General features: G+C 35.0%; 1 pseudogene; it reads left to right on the top strand.

Moving 5' to 3' along the window:
* The first annotated feature begins 11,313 nt into the window (after positions 1-11,313).
* LOC122229528 lies at positions 11,314-12,233 on the top strand (annotated as a pseudogene).
* Positions 12,234-17,603: the final 5,370 nt, after the last annotated feature.

The following is a 17,603-nucleotide window of genomic DNA, read 5'->3' as shown; positions in this document are numbered from 1 at the left end:
TTGTGAGTTAACTGTGATCTGTTAATTCAACATTTCATTATTGAGGCTCATTAATTATAGTATAGCTATCAGAGAGTGTAGCTATGCTCTTAAAACGGGAATTAATGTACTTTAAGTCTGGATTTTGCTACTGGAAAAAGGGTTACTATGGAAATTTTTGCTCATGAAATTTTTTTCCTGTTCTCATCTATTTTTTTTCTGACCATTCCTCCACAAACGAGTATAATTAGTTTAGCATCCAGAATTGATTACATCAATATGTAGCCTGGCATCATTTCGCATACTGTTTTGCTTAATTTTTCTGGTCAAATCCTGGCCAGTCAGTGTATATCAATTAATTAATTAATTAATATCAATTAATTCGTTCAGTGATTCTTTTCTCAATATCTGGGAATGGTTTCCATGATTTATGGGTTGAACTTGTTATGGACACATACACAGAAAATCACTGTCACGGAATCAAGTCACTCTTCTTTGAGACTTAATGAGATCAAAATACAGAGAAGTCATTCTGGTAGATTAGTATTTGTAGGTTGTGATCATTCATGAATTGAAATTTTAAAATATTTTTAGGTTTTTCTCTTTCTTACTCACAGCATCATTCACAATTTGTATACACGATTACAACTTAAAGAACTACATACCCTCTTTTAAAAAATGAAAGATAAATTCAAACTCATGAGGCTGGATTCAAGGTTCTAGCTTCCTGTCAGCTACATTTTTCCTTGCTACTTAAGTTTTTGCTGCTGTTGTTGTTGTTTTGGTTTGGTTTGGTTTGGTTTGGTTTGGGTTTTTTACCTCTTCAAAAAATGTGATGCATGGATTAATAAAAGTATATTCATGTTAATTTTTATATTCATCAGGTTAGTCTTTTTGTTTATGACACTGTTTTTATTACCTGGAATGACCTGCTTCATATACAAACTTTTATCATACATAAATAATCACATAAAAAATAAATTTTAAATGTTACAGTGAACATGAAACATTAACTTAGCAATATCTGTTTTTCTAAAATCTTGTATATATGTAAATTTTTCACGCATGTTCCACTTTGTGGAATTTATGCATGGATTGTTCTTTATTATGATGTGCTGTCTTTTTTTTAACTTCCCCCTAGCATTTAGTCAAATACCACCAGATAAGTGAGGTCCCCCTGAGTACTCTCTTCAAAATGGAACACTCCATTTCAATTATGTTTCCACACCTTCATAGTGGTGTCTTTTTTGTTTTTGTTGTTGTTTGTTTGTTTTTGTCTCTATTGGTAAGGGTAAGTTTCTTTGTTGTTGTTTGTTTGGTTTTGTTTTGTTTTTGTGCCTGTTGTGATTGCTGCTTTACTCCCGGTGCCCAACACATAGACAGAACTTCAGAAACATTGTTTGAATGTTTGGACATTAAGTTTCTGTGAATTTCTGTTTTTGTATGTAGTAATTATTTAGAGGACATTTTGGATATATTGGCCACTCTGACTGGGATGAGGTGATATCTGAGTGTGGTTTTGATTTGTATTTCCCTGATGAGGACCGACGTTGAGCATCTTTTCATGTGCCTGTTGGCCATCGGGATGTCTTCTTTAGAGAAGTGTCTATTCGTGTTTTCTGCCCATTTCTTCACTGGGTTATTTGTTTTTCGTATGTGGAGTTTGGTGAGCTCTTTATAGATTTGGATACTAGCCCTTTGTCCGATATGTCATTTGCAAATATCTTTTCCCATTCCGTTGGTTGCCTTTTAGTTTTGTTGGTTGTTTCCTTTGCTGTGCAGAAGCCTTTTATCTTCATAATGTCCCAGTAATTCATTTTTGCTTTTAATTCCCTTGCCCTTGGGGATGTGTCAAGTAAGAGATTGCTACGGCTGAGGTCAGAGAGGTCTTTTCCTGCTTTCTCCTCTAGGGTTTTGATGGTTTCCTGTCTCACATTCAGGTCCTTTATCCATTTTGAGTTTATTTTTGTGAATGGTATGAGAAAGTGGTCTAGTTTCAACCGTCTGCAAGTTGCTGTCCAGTTCTCCCAGCACCATTTGATAAAGAGACTGTCTTTTTTCCATTGGATGTTCTTTCCTGCTTTGTCAAAGATTAGTCGGCCATATGTTTGTGGATCTAGTTCTGGGGTTTCCATTCTATGCAATTGGTCTATGTGTCTGTTTTTGTGCCAATACCATGCTGTCTTGATGATGACAGCTTTGTAGTAGAGGCTAAAGTCTGGGATTGTGATGCCTCCTGCTTTGGTCTTCTTCAAAATTACTTTGGCTATTCGGGGCCTTTTGTGGTTCCATATGAATTTTAGCATTGCTTGTTCTAATTTAGAGAAGAATGCTGGTGCAATTTTGATTGGGATTGCATTGAATGTGTAGATAGCTTTGGGTAGTATTGACATTGTGACAATATTTATTCTTCCAATCCATGAGCAGGGAATGTCTTTCCATTTCTTTATATCTTCTTCAATTACCTGCATAAGCTTTCTATAGTTTTCAGCATACAGATCTTTTACATCTTTGGTTAGATTTATTCCTAGGTATTTTATGCTTCTTGGTGCAATTGTGAATGGGATCAGTTTCTTTATTTGTCTTTCTGTTGCTTCATTGTTAGTGTATAAGAATGCAACTGATTTCTGTACATTGATTTTGTATCCTGCAACTTTGCTGAATTCATGTATCAGTTCTAGCAGACTTCTGGTGGAGTCTATCGGATTTTCCATGTATAATATCATGTCATCTGCAAAAAGCAAAAGCTTGACTTCATCTTTGCCAATTTTGATGCCTTTGATTTCCTTTTGTTGTGTAATTGCTGATGCTAGAACTTCCAATACTATGTTAAACAACAGCAGTGAGGGTGGACATCCCTGTTGTGTTCCTGATCTCAGGGAAAAAGCTCTCAGTTTTTCCCCATTGAGGAAGATGTTAGCTGTGGGCTTTTCATAAAAGGTTTTTATGATGTTTAAGTATCTTCCTTCTATCCCGACTTTCTGAAAGGTTTTTATTAAAAAACGGTCCTGGATTTTGTCAAAGGCCTTTTCTGCATCGATTGACAGGATCATATGGTTCTTATCTTTTCTTTCATTAATGTGATGCATCACGTTGATTGATTTGCGAATGTTGAACCAGCCCCGCATCCCAGGAATGAATCCCACTTGATCATGGTGAATAATTCTTTTTATATGCCCTTGAATTCGATTTGCTAGTATCTTATTGAGAATTTTTGCATCCATATTCGTCAGGGATTTTGGCCTGTAGTTCTCTTTTATTACTGCGTCTGTGTCTGGTTTAGGAATCAAAGTAATACTGGCTTCATAGAATGAGTCTGAAAGTTTCTCTTCGCTTTCAATTTTTTGGAATAGCTTGAGAAGGACAAGTATTATCTCTGCTTTAAACGTCTGGTAGAACTCCCCTGGGAAGCCATCTGGTCCTGGACTCTGATTTGTTGGGAGATTTTTTATACCGATTCAATTTCTTCACTGGTTATGTGTCTGTTCAAGCTTTGTATTTCCTCCTGATTGAGTTTTGGAAGAGTGTGGGTGTTTAGGAATTTGTCCATTTCTTCCAGGTTGTCCAATTTGTTGGCATATAATTTATCATAGTATTCCCTGATAATTGTTTGTATCTCTGAGGGATTGGTTGTAATAATTCCATTTTCATTCATGATTTTATCTATTTGGGTCATCTCCCTTTTCTTTTTGAGAAGCCTGGCTAGAGGTTTGTCAATTTTGTTTATTTTTCAAAAAACCAACTCTTGGTTTCGTTGATCTGCTCTACAGTTTTTTTAGATTCTATATTGTTTATTTCTGCTCTGATCTTTATGATTTCTCTTCTTCTGCTGGGTTTAGGCTGCCTTTGCTGTTCTGCTTCTATTTCCTTTAGGTGTGCTGTTAGATTTTGTATTTGGGATTTTTCTTGTTTCTTGAGATAAGCCTGGATTACAATGTATTTTCCTCTCAGGACTGCCTTTGCTGCGTCCCAAAGCGTTTGAATTGTTGCATTTTCATTTTCGTTTGTTTCCATATATTTTTTAAATTTCTTCTCTAATTGCCTGGTTGAGCCACTCATTCGTTAGTAGGGTGTTCTTTAACCTCCATGCTTTTGGAGGTTTTCCAGACTTTTTCCTGTGGTTGATTTCAAGCTTCATAGCATTGTGGTCTGAAAGTATGCATGGTATGATTTCAATTTTTGTATACTTATGAAGAGCTGTTTTGTGACCCAGTATGTGATCTATCTTGGAGAATGTTCCATGTGCACTCGAGAAGAAAGTATATTCTGTTGCTTTGGGATGCAGAGTTCTAAATATATCTGTCAAGTCCATCTGATCCAATGTATCATTCAGGGCCCTTGTTTCTTTATTGAACGTGTGTTTGGATGATCTATCCATTGTTGTAAGTGGAGTGTTAAAGTCCCCTGCAATTACCACATTCTTATCAATAAGGTTGCTTATGCTTATGAGTAATTAATTTATATATTTGGGGGCTCCCGTATTCGGTGCATAGACATTTATAATTGTTAGCACTTCCTGGTGGATAGTCCCTGTAATTATTATATAATGCCCTTCTTCATCTCTTGTTACAGCCTTTAATTTAAAGTCTAGTTTGTCTGATATAAGTATGGCTACTCCAGCTTTCTTTTGGCTTCCAGTAGCATGATAAATAGTTCTCCATCCCCTCACTTTCAATCTAAAAGTGTCCTCAGGTCTAAAATGAGTCTCTTGTAGACAGCAAATAGATGGGTCTTGTTTTTTTATCCATCCTGTTACCCTATGTCTTTTGGTTGGCGCATTTAATCCATTTACATTCAGTGTTATTATAGAAAGATACGGGTTTAGAGTCATTGTGTTGTCTGTATGATTTATGCTTGTAGTGATGTCTCTGGTACTTGGTCTCAGGATCCTCCTTAGGATCTCTTGTAGGGCTGGTTTAGTGGTGATGAATTCCTTCAGTTTTTGTTTGTTTGGGAAGACCTTTATCTCTCCTTCTATTCTAAATGACAGACTTGCTGGATAAAGGATTCTCGGCTGCATATTTTTTCTGTTTAGCACACTGTAGATATCGTGCCAAGCCTTTCTGGCCTGCCAAGTTTCAAAGGAGAGATCAGTCACGAGTCTTATAGGTCTCCCTTTATATGTGAGGGCACGTTTATCCCTTGCTGCTTTCAGAATTTTCTCTTTATCCTTGTATTTTGCCAGTTTCACTATGATATGTCGTGCAGAAGATCGATTCAAGTTACGTCTGAAGGGAGTTCTCTGTGCCTCTTGGATTTCAATGCCTTTTTCCTTCCCCAGTTCAGGGAAGTTCTCAGCTATAATTTCTTCAAGTACCCCTTCAGCACCTTTCCCTCTCTCTTCCTCCTCTGGGATACCAATTATGCGTATATTATTTCTTTTTAGTGTATCACTTAGTTCTCTAATTTTCCCCTCATACTCCTGGATTTTTTTATCTCTCTTTTTCTCAGCTTCCTCTTTTTCCATAACTTTATCTTCTAGTTCATCTATTCTCTCCTCTGCCTCTTCAATCGAGCCGTCGTTGTTTCCATTTTGTTTTGCATTTCGTTTAAAACGTTTTTCAGCTCCTTCTGACAGTTCCTTAGTCCCTTGATCTCTGTAGCAAGAGATTCTCTACTGTCCTCTATACTGTTTTCAAGCCCAGCGATTAATTTTATGACTATTATTCTAAATTCACTTTCTGTTATATAATTTAAAGCCTTTTTGATCAGTTCATTAGCTGTTGTTATTTCCTGGAGATTCTTCTGAGGGGAATTCTTCCGTTTGGTCATTTTGGATAGTCCCTGGAGTGGTGTGGACCTACAGGGCACTTCCCCTGTGCTGTGGTGTATAACTGGAGTTGGTGGGCGGAGCCACAGTCAGACCTGATGACTGCCCCCAGCCCACCACTGGGGCCACAGTCAGACTGGTGTGTGCCTTCTCTTCCCCTCTCCTCGGGGCGGGATTCACTGTGGGGTGCATGGCCCATCTGGGCTACTTGCACACTGCCAGGCTTGTGGTGCTTGGGATCTGGTGTATTAACTGGGGTGGGTAGGCAAGGTGCACAGGGCAGGAGGGGCAGGCTTAGCTCACTTCTCCTTAGGTGGTCCACTTCAGGAGGGGCCCTGTGGCAGCGGGAGGGAGTCAGAGCCGATGTTAGAGGGGTGGCTCCACAGAAGCACAGTGTTGGGCGTTTGCGAGGAGCGAGCAAGTTCCCTGGCAGGAACTGGTTCCCTTTGGGATTTTGGCTGGGGGATGGGCGAGGGAGATGGCACTGGAGAGTGCCTTTGTTCCCCGCCAAACTGAGCTCTGTCGTCCCCGGGCTCAGCAACTCTCCCTCCCTTTGTCCTCCAGCCTTCCTGCTTTCTGAGCAGAGCTGTTAACTTATGACCTCCCAGATGCTAAGTGGCACTTGCTGTCTGAACACTCTCTGTCCGGCCCTTCTGCTTCTACAAGCCAGATTCAGGGGCTCTGCTTGGCTGGTGGGCTGCCCCTCCGCCCCAGCTCCCTCCCGCCAGTCCGTGCAGCACGCACCGCCTCTCAGCCCTTCCTACCCTCTTCCATGGGCCTCTCGTCTGCGCTTGGCTGCGGAGACTCCATTCTGCTAGTCTTCTAGTGGTTTTCTCAATTCTTTAATTTAAAGAAAATCATTTAAATATTTATTATTATTTTGTATTTAACTTATTAGTACATTTATGGCATTTTCTTGAATAAGGACATTATAGTTTGTTTAAAAGTTATCAGAATTTTGTGGCATATGTCCAGGTAACAAATATTCTTTTTTCTGTGTTGGAAACCCAAATATGTATTCAGTTACTTGGAGTCACTTTGATTAAGATTTGGTGCACTGGGCTTTTTACATTTACTTAGTGTTTTATATTTTATTTTTATTCTTCATTTTCATTTTTCCAGGCTTGAAAAATAAAGCAATGTAGTACTTGAAATAAGATGATGATTTTTGGGGCGCCTGGGTGGCTCAGTTGTTTAAGCACCCAACTTTGACTCAGGTCATAATCTCACAGTTCTTGAGTTCAAGTCCCATGTCAGGCTCTGTGCTGACAGCTCAGAGACTGGAGCTTGCTTCAGATTCTGTGTCTCCCTCTCTGTTCTTTCCCTGCTCATACTGTGTTTCCCTGCTCTCTCTCTGTCTGTCAAAAATGAATAAACGTTATTTTTAAAAAAAAAAAAGGAAAGAAGATGATGTTTTTAAATCACACTTTCTATTTTCTTCATCACAAGTATGAAATTTTTATTTAATATTCCAGATCCAAACTCCTTTTCTTAAAAGATTTTTTTTAATATTTATTGATTTATTTTTGAGAGAGAGAGAGCTCTCATGCCTGTGTGAGAGGGGAAGGGCAAAGAGAAAAAGCTAAAGAGGAAATTTAAATCAGACTCCACCAGTCAGCACAGAACTCAGTTCAGGACTGGAAACTCGGTAATACTGATATCATGAACTGTGCTGAAAACAAGATTTGGATGCTTAGCTGAGATAATCACCTAGGCACCCCTTCAAGTGGTAAAGACTCACCTAATCTCCATGTATCAATTCAAAAAAGAAACGACTTTACTATTCAGATCCAAAGGAATTGAAAAATTACCAGTGGTCATCAATTAGGCATGGATACTTGTAAATTTTATTAATGATTATAGGTCTTACTTTGAAATTCAAGATATAAACTTATTGTTTTCTAAGAAAGCATATTATTATGTAATAGTAAGTATAAAATATTTATAACTCTGTTGCAGTCATATTTCTTTCAATGGAAATACTGTAATTCTAATTGCATAGGCTTTATTGGACCACTAAAACACAAGTGTATGAAATGTACTTAAACTGGTGAATGATCATACCAGTTAAAGAATGGGTCCATTTGACCATGAGAAGAGAGATATTTGCAGCATTGTTTCTGTGAGTCAGATTCTCCCATTTCCCCAGGGGGAGCAAAATATCCAATGGCCCAACTATCCAGATGGGAGTCTCAGCCAAAGATTTGTGTCATACAGCCAAGAGGTTTCATTTGATGGTACCCAATAAATACATAGGTGTTACAATCAATCAGTGCCAAACAAGTCATGTTCCCTTAATATATCAGAATGACTACACAACCCCATGGTATTCATCCCATATTTCTAGTACAGTGGGTTGATTCTGTTTAGAGTGATTGTTCTGTTCCCAACATAGGGATCCCCAGGTACTCAAATGCCCATAACCCAGAGCACCCCACATTAACCCATCCCAAATGAGCACAATCACCAAATCCTCTGGTGGTGGTATTTCCAGGACCTTATTTTCTTTTAAAAAAAATATTTAAATTCCATTATTTAACATAAAGTGTAATATTATTTTCAGGTGTACAATTTAGTGATTCAACACTTACATACAGCACCCTGTGCTCATCACAAGTGTACTCTAAGACCTTTTGGGTGAGCAAACTAAGGACACTTTTTGGGATGGGCACTGGCTGTCATATATAAGAGATGAATCACTGGGTTGGTTCTACTCCTTAAGCCAAAACTACACTCTATGCTAACTAACTTGAATTTTAAGAAAAAAAAACAAAGATCAACAAACATAAAACACTCAATATATTTCTATGTTTCAGCAAAAACAAAGAAAAGGTAATAGAAAAATACAAAAAGAAAAAAAATTTTAAAAATAAAAAATAAAAAAAATAAAAAATAAATAAAAAAATACAAAAGAACAATCAAATGTAAAACATTCAGGAGCTTTTCTATCCAACAAAGTTAATAACTTTAAAAACAACAATTTTGTGGATGGTAAAACACATGGAGGAAAATATTGATGGATTGAGAAGTATGTAGGAAACTTCAAGATATTAAAAAATGTCAATTCTTCCCAAGTTAAGAGACTCACATCTTGTATTATATTGGAAGACAGGAAGCAAGGGAGAGTAAAGTTGCAACATTTTATAATTTCTGGATCTCTAAATGTATAGCATGGTGACCAAAGTTAGTTAACACAACTGTATTATATACTTAAAATTTACTAAAAGTGTAGATATCAAGTGTTCTCCCTACACAGGAATAATGTTATTAGAGGTGCTAGTTATATTAACTTATTTTGAATGCCACTTCACAATGTATACATATATCAAAATACCAAGGTGAATATCTTAAATATATGCAATTTTTACTGGATAATTATACCTTAATAAAGCAGAAAAATGGAGCTGATGTTAACATTGGAATATCTTGTCTCCTACTTTTCAAAACCATTACTTTGGACAATTTGCTTAAGTAGTTTTATTATTGAAGAAATTAAACAAAAAAAATTATCAATAAGAATACCTGACACATGCAATGTTTGTAAGTGTCAGTGAGTTTAGACATGTGCTTGCCACAGTTCCAATTTAGTATGCTTTTTCTCTTACTGTTATGTAAGTGATGGGGAGCAGAAGTTTCAGTACTCCTCTAGTACTTAAGGAAGGAGATGTAATTATCTACCCAGGGTAAGTATTTAAAAAAAAAAGTGTTTTCATTTATATTGCTGCTTTTTGTCTTCCTGCGAAATTACAGAGGGTGAGATTTCAATAAAACAATTAACAGAAGGTATGACACAAGGTCTTATGAGTGTTTCTAGAATTTAATTGAAAATACACTCATAATTTTCAGCTTAAAATCTTTAAGAAGATAGTTATATTCTCAGAACTATATACATATTAATATTAATGGATATACCATAGCCCTATAATTAGAATACTGATTTTTTTTTCTGGGAGGTTAAATAATATAATAAACTGAAAAATTATATTTAAATACATGGTGATATGAAGACTTTGATCCCTCTCATGATTACTATGAGTAACTATCCTAAAATGTGCATCTTGTTTATACTTCATTATTATATCTTTCCATTCATTTATCAATAATGACACAATTTCCAATTGTGTATAAGGTGCTGCTTTTATTTTTTATTGTGGAAACACAAAAACATGCAATATATGTAGTTTTCCTTTGCAGTAATGTACTATTTCATTGGAATTATATACTACTTAGACTCATACTAAAAGACAGTATAAACAATCAGGTAAGAATATTTGGAAATTAATGTCAAATTTTCTGCTGAACATGAAGCTACAGAGATAATTGGTTTCATTTCTTATATGATTTTTGTCCTAAACATTTTATATCATTCTTTAATTTAATCTGTACAATATTATTTTGAGGAAAATAGTAGTACCCTGTTTGTAAGGATATAAGAATTGTGGCAGGAGTTAAGTTATTTGCTTCAGCTCACAGATGGGAGCAGTTTGTTAAAAGTCCATGATTTTTATCATATAATGCTTGTATTATTAAAAAAAATAAGTTTATTTATTTTTGACAGAGAGAGAGAGAGAGAGAGAAAGTGGGAGAGGAGCAGAGAGAGATGGAAACACAATCTAATCCAGGCTGCAGGCTCTAAGCTGTCAGCACAGAGCCCATTGTGGAGCTCAAACTCACAAACTGTGAAATCATGACCTGAACCAAGGTCAGACCCTTAATTGACTAAGCCACCCAGGTGCCTATCAATTCTTCCAATATCTGCCTCTATTATCATGAATTTTACCTGTGTCTGTCTTTACTTGACCTTCTTCTTATAAGGACATCAGTCATATTGAATTGGGGTTTGCCCAACTCCATCCAGTATGATTTCATCTTAACTAATTATTTTCAAATTAGTTTACATTCAGAGGTGCTGGGGTTGACTTGACATATATTTTGGTGAAACACAAGTCACCCTATCACACTGGGCTATTTTAGTACAAAGCTTCTACTAAGTACAAAGCTTCCATATTTGTATAATTAAAATCTTTCTCAATTCATCAACTACTGGACAGAATATTTTCTATAAATACAAATGAAACACTCTAAACTGTAAAGTAATAGATAAATGTAAAGGATTTGTTAACACTGATAAAAAAAGTGCCTAGTATCATGAGAGCTAATGTTCATATTGTATTCTTTATCTCTGTTACTTTTTCTGCCACAGGCTGACTTAAGTTGAATTTTTAAATCAACTTATCTTTAAAGGACTTTTGATATTTCCAAATACTATTTAATAGCTTTGGGGAAGTTTCCTTTTTGAGGATGCATTATAAATTATGTAAAAATGTATATTATTTGCTTAATTCTCAAAGGGTGACAAAGGGTCCTTAGAAGCTGAACTTAGCAAATGTTCAACACTTTTACAGATTGACAATACCAACAGACATATTTCTTTTCAATATTATAGTTCTTGAACTTTGAATTTCCTAATCCTGGTGAAGTCATCTTAATCATTGACCTGTGAATTTACCACAATCACAAGGTTTGTAAGACCCTGGGTACATATTTATCAAATTAATGAAGTAATGTCACTTTTTGTTGTATTAGATCAAAAAAAAACATTCATCACGGCACAGGACTATCAGATATTTAATACTGATATCATCATTCTAGGAATCTCCAGTCACAGCCCCAACCACATCTTCCTCTTCTGTTTGGTGTTGGGCATCTTCACAGTGGCCTTCACGGAAAACAGTGTCATGGTTCTCCTCATCTACCTGGAAACCCAACTCCACACACCCATGTACTTCCTTGTCAGCCAACTGTCCCTCATGGACCTCATGCTCATCTGCACCACTGTACCTAAGATGGTTTTCAACTACCTATCTGGCAGCAAGTCCATTTCTGTGGCAGGGTGTGACAGAAATTTTCTTCTATGCATCATTAATAGGTTGTGAATATTTCCTGTTGGCAGTCATGGCTTATGACCGTTATATTGCCGTTTGCCACCCTCTAAGATAAACTGATCTTATAAGTTCTAAAATTTGTGGACCTATGACTGTGTCTTTCTGGATCCTGGGTTCTACTGATGGTCTCATTGATGTTGTAGCTACACTTTCCTTCTCCTATTGTGGGTTCAAGGAAATAGCCAACTTCTGTGATTTTCCTTCCATGCAAATCATCTCATGCAATGATACTTCAACATTTGAAGAAGATATTTTCTACTGTTGTATCATAATGATTGTTTTCCCTGTAGCAATCATCATTGCTTCCTATGCTCATGTTATTCTGTCTGTCATTTGCATGGGTTCTGGAGAGGATACCCACAAACTTTTGCCAGCTGTTCCTCTCACCTCATGATGGTCATAATGTACTATGGAGCAAATTTGTTCATATACATGTCCACTTCGACTGTTCTCCCACTCAGCATAAAATTGTTTCTGTTTTCTACACCATCCTTACTCCCATGCTAAATCCTGTCATCTATAGCCTCTGTAATGAATAATTGGCCAGACTATTCATGAAGGTGTTGGGGAAAGAGAATTCTTCCAAGTATGGAGAATAATTTGCTTAATTACTTTCATGCTTTGCCAATATCTCTTTAGTGCTCCTTTTATTTTCATCAGTTGTAAAATGTGACACTTATGTGCACATTTTTGGAATAACACATTCATGGGCAACACACAAATCCTTGATTTTAAATAAAACTGTTTCACATTGTTATTATTATTCTATATTTAATTACATTATGATTAAATACAGTTTATGACCTTACAGTTATGACCTTTTCTTGAATAAGGACACTATAGGTTGATTTAAAGTTATCAGGAATGTTCTGACTTATATCTGGGTAACAAACAAAGCTTCTTTCACCATGTGGTAAACCCAAAACTTAATGCAGTCACTTTAGAGTCATTTTAGGTGAAGATTTCATACACTGGGATTTTTAAATTTATACAATGTTCAATATAGAGTGCAAGCAGGGGAAAGGCAGAAGGAGAGAGAGACACAGAATCCAAATCCAGGCTCTGAGGTGTCAACACAGAGCCCATTTGTGGGACTCAAACTCACGAACCGTGAAATCATGACCTGATCTAAAGCTGGACACTCAACCAACTGAGCCACCCAGGCGCCCCTACACTGTCTTTTTAAAATAATGTTAAGAGTTAATTGGGTTTCTGTAATGCCTAGTTGAATTATTTTCAGGATTTTGAGGGATTCTGTTTCCATGAGAAATCCAATTATACTCACATACTAATGTGTATTTTTTTTTATTCTGGATCATCATAGATGGACATATTTTCTCATATATTTCATGTCAGCTTCTTTCTTTCAGTGAATCTTCATAACTCCTAGTCAATTAAGGTAACTTCACATAGATTTTGAACAAAATTGAGGACTTTTCACACATCTTTGCTCTTGTTTATAATGTTTTGCCATGGAAAAAGAGATCCTGAATTATCTGTTTATTCTGTCTGCTTAACCAAATTTTCTTCGGTGAGTCTGCAGTATATTTATAGAAAAGTCTACAATGGACCTTATATATATAAGCATTCCCAATTTTTTATGTCTTTTGTGGGTTAACATCCTTTAATCACGTTCAACCTATGCTCTAATTGCCAAGGAATACTTAACTTTGTGTATAGATTTATTCATTTTTTTCTTGTCCCTTTTTTTTCAAACAACCAAAACAAACAAATGCACTGTACTATATGCGGAAACTGACAATTCTTCCTGTTTTCTTCCTTCTTCCTTCTATGTTTTCTTATATCTTAAAAGTCTCCAATCTTGTTCATTGATTATCTTAGAACTTTGGCTTGGCACTAATATTCCCTACCCTTTTACAATGGAAAGCAGATCCCTGTGTATCCTGGATGCTGGTGCCTATCCATATTGTCTCTGTAAGCCCTGATATAGGGTGGAAGGAGTTGCCTATGGACCAGAGGTCAGACCAATCACATTCTAAGAAGTTGGGTTCACATTCTGATCCAAGAAAAAATCATTTATATAACAAAAAAAAATTGCAAGATCTAGCTATTATATATTGATAGACTCCAGGAGGACATGCTTGCCCTATATTCTCTAGGTACTACACAAAAGAGGGGAAAATATGACACTAGATATAGCTAAATTAATTTATATGGGCTCAATGCTATCTTAATTCAACCATTCCCCATTTGGTCTGAAGTGACTATACATAAAAAAATGAAGTCTCAACCCTTTCAAGATTACTAAACATTGGTTCCAAATAATTCTGATTTCTAATGCCCTCAAATACCAATATGGTTGGCAAGTCAAAGTAAGGCTTATGGTGTTCTTGGGGCCATGACCTATACTTCCTGTTGTTCCTTCAGTACTGAATGTATAATTGGAATAAATATACTTGACAACCAGGAGAATCACTAGATCAATATTTAATCTATAGGATAAGGATATTATGGTTAAAAGAGCAATGTGAAAGGCTTCATTTTATCCAATTTAGCCCATATGGTAAAACAGAAACAATACTACATCCCCGAGGGAAGTGCAGAAATTAATACCATCATCAAAACATGAAAAATGCAAATTAGTGATAACTACTAGATTCCCATTTAATTCATTAGTTTGGCCTGTACAGACTCAGATGAATCTCAGAGTATAACTATGTATTATCAGGAAATTAATCAAGGGATAAATCTAATTATAGCTGCTGTCCTGATATATCATCTCTGCTGGAGACAATTAGCACAACTCCTGGTATTTAGTGTACATCTATTAACATGTTTTTTTTCTTCCTATACTACTTTGTAAATACCGCCTGAAACAGTTTGTTTTTACCTGTTTTGGTCAACAATGTACCTTTACAGTTTTGCTTCAGGGCTGCATCAGTTCTTTGCCAGAACATTGCCCATTGAACCTTGGTTGTTTTGATACTGCACAAATCCTCACACTGCTCCACTTATTGATGACATTGTGCCCATTGAACCTATTTAGCAATAACTAAATAGGTTATTGTATAGCAATATACAATAGCAAGTCTTTTTTTCTTTCTTTATTTCTTTTTTTCCATGTTGAGAACATTTTATTTTTATTTCATTCATCATCATTTTTCCCCCCTCAGGTTTACTGAGACGCAATTCAAACTCAGCACTGTACAAGTTTAAAAAGTACAGCATAGTTATTTCAGTCACACATATTGTGTAATAATTACCACAAATTTGAGTTAACATTTATCTTTTTGTATAAATCGAAATAAAAACCAAAAGAAGAGACTTATTTTTTTCTTGTGATGAGAATTCTTAGGATCCACCCATTTAATTTTCTTTGTCTTTTTTATCATCTTAACTTTCATATATAGCCATAGCAGTACCACAGTTTTTACTACAGTCATTATGTATTATATTGCATTCCTAATATTTATTTGGAAAAAAAATATCTAAACTCTTTATTTTATTTTATTTTATTTTAATTTATACCCAAATTAGTTAGCATATAGTGCAACAATGATTTCAGGAGTAGATTCCTTAATGCCCCTTACCCATTTAGCCCATCACCCCTCCCACACCCTCTCCAGTAACCCTCTGTTTGTTCCCATATTTATGAGCCTCTTATGTTTTGTCTCCCTCCCTGTTTTTATATTTTTTGTTTCCCTTCTCTTATGTTCATCTGTTTTGTCTCTTAAATTCCTCATATGAGTCTGATCTCTTTTCTAAGATATATATATATATATATATATATATATATATATATATGTGTGTGTGTGTGTGTGTGTGTGTGTGTGTGTGTGTATCGGTTCACATACAAGGGAAGTCATACAATATTACTTTGTTTTTCTTAATTGTTTTACATAAATGATGTCTTCAAATTCCATTTGTGCTGTAACAAATGAAATAATTTCATCATCATATTATGGCTGAAAAATATTTCAATAGATATATACACAACACAACAGTTTTATCTGTTCATCTATCCGTGGACATTTACATTATTTCCATGTCTTATATATTGTGCATAATGCTGCTATAATTATAGGGTTGCAGATACATTTTTAAATTAGCATTTTCATTTTCTCTGGGTATATTCTCAGAAGCAGAAATACTGTAACACGTGGTACTTCTATTATTTTTTAATTTGTTGAAGTTCCTCTACATTATTTTACATAGTGTCTTTACCAGCTTACAACCCCACCAAAATTCCCCTCTTTTCACACTCATGCCACTTTTTATCATTTCTTGTCTTTTGATGATGACCTTTCTAATAGGTTTGAGGTGAAATGTCATGGTGGTTATAATTTCCCTATTCTTAAACACTGCTGATGCTATCTTTTCATATAACCATTGGTAATTAATATATATTCTTTGGAAAAATTTATAATCAGGTAATTTGCTTATTTTTTAATTGAAATATATTTAGCGATTGAGTTGTATGAGGTTATTTTTTGCATATATGTTGGATACTCAACCCTTATCAGAAATACGGCATGAAAAAATAGATTTCATATTGTGTAGGTTGACTTTTAACTTTGTGTTTACTCATGTTGTTTTGCAGAAGCCTTTTACTTTGATATGATCTCATATTTAAAATTTTTAGTTATTAAGCTTTACGTGTTACATCCAAAAATATCATATCTAAAAGTCAAGTTAAAGAGGTTTGTTATTCTGTATTTTCCTTCAGGGGTTTCATGATATGAGGTTTTAGATTTAATTTTTAATTCATTACATGTTAATTTTGGTGAGTGGTAAAAGATAGTTTAATTTTATTCTTATATATGTGAATATCCAATATTCCCACCAACATTTGTTGAAGGTATTGTCTTTTTCCATTGAGTATTCTTGACTCTTTTGTCAATCATTAGGTGAAGGTATATACTTGGGTTTATTTCTGAGCTCTTAATTCTATTGCATTGATCTATTTGTCTGTTTTTACAATAAGACAATAATCTTTTCACTAGCATGATTTATAATATATCTTGAAATGAGGAAGTATGGTGCCTCATCTTTGTTCTCAGGATAGCTTTGGCTACTTCAGGTATTTTGTGCTCTACATAAATTTTTAGATTATTTTTTCTATTTTGCAAAATGTGCCATTAAAATATTGACAGGGATTTCATTGAATCTATAGATGGCTTTTGTGTATTGACATTTTAACAATATTAATTTTTCTAATTCTTGAAAATGAGTTATATATCCACTTATCTATCTTAAATTTTGCAACCTGTATAATGTAGTTTTCAAGGTAAAGATCTTTTGCTCCTTTGGTTAAGTTTACTTTTAAGTATTTTATTTTTATTTTTTTCTAAATTGTATGTTTTTATTTATTGCTTTTTTTTCAGATAATTTGTTATAGGTGTGGAGATGTACTACTAAATGCTGTATATTGATTTGTATGCAGCACCATTACTGAAATCATGGATTACACTTAAAAGGTTTTTTTTTTGTGGAGTATTAAGGATTTTCTATGTAAATAAAAACATGTCATTTTCATATAGAGACAATTTTACTCCTTTTCAAATTAGGATGCATTTATTTATGTCTCTTGTCTGATTACTCAGACAAGGACTTCAGTAAAAATACTGAATAGGATCAATGAGAGTATGCACTCTTGTCTTATCCTTGATCATAAAGAAAAGTTTCCAGTTGTTGATTATTGAGTACGATGTTAGTTTTGGGCTTGTCATATATTGTCTTCATTATGTTGAGATATTAATTATTTCTATACTTAATTATTAAGAGTTTTTAATCACAAACAGATGTTAAGTTTTTTTCAAACTATTTTTCTCCATCTATTAAAATGATCATAAGGGATACAGAAGATGGTGATGGACTAGGAGGACACATAGCTGGTGTCATACCATAAACACAAGTAGGTACCTATTAAATCATCCCACATATATCAA

This window comes from Panthera leo, chromosome A1 (assembly GCF_018350215.1).
Source record: "Panthera leo isolate Ple1 chromosome A1, P.leo_Ple1_pat1.1, whole genome shotgun sequence".
In the NCBI taxonomy this organism is placed as follows: domain Eukaryota; kingdom Metazoa; phylum Chordata; class Mammalia; order Carnivora; family Felidae; genus Panthera; species Panthera leo.
Note: the sequence above shows the minus strand (reverse complement) of the source record. Positions and strands in the feature narration are given on the sequence as shown.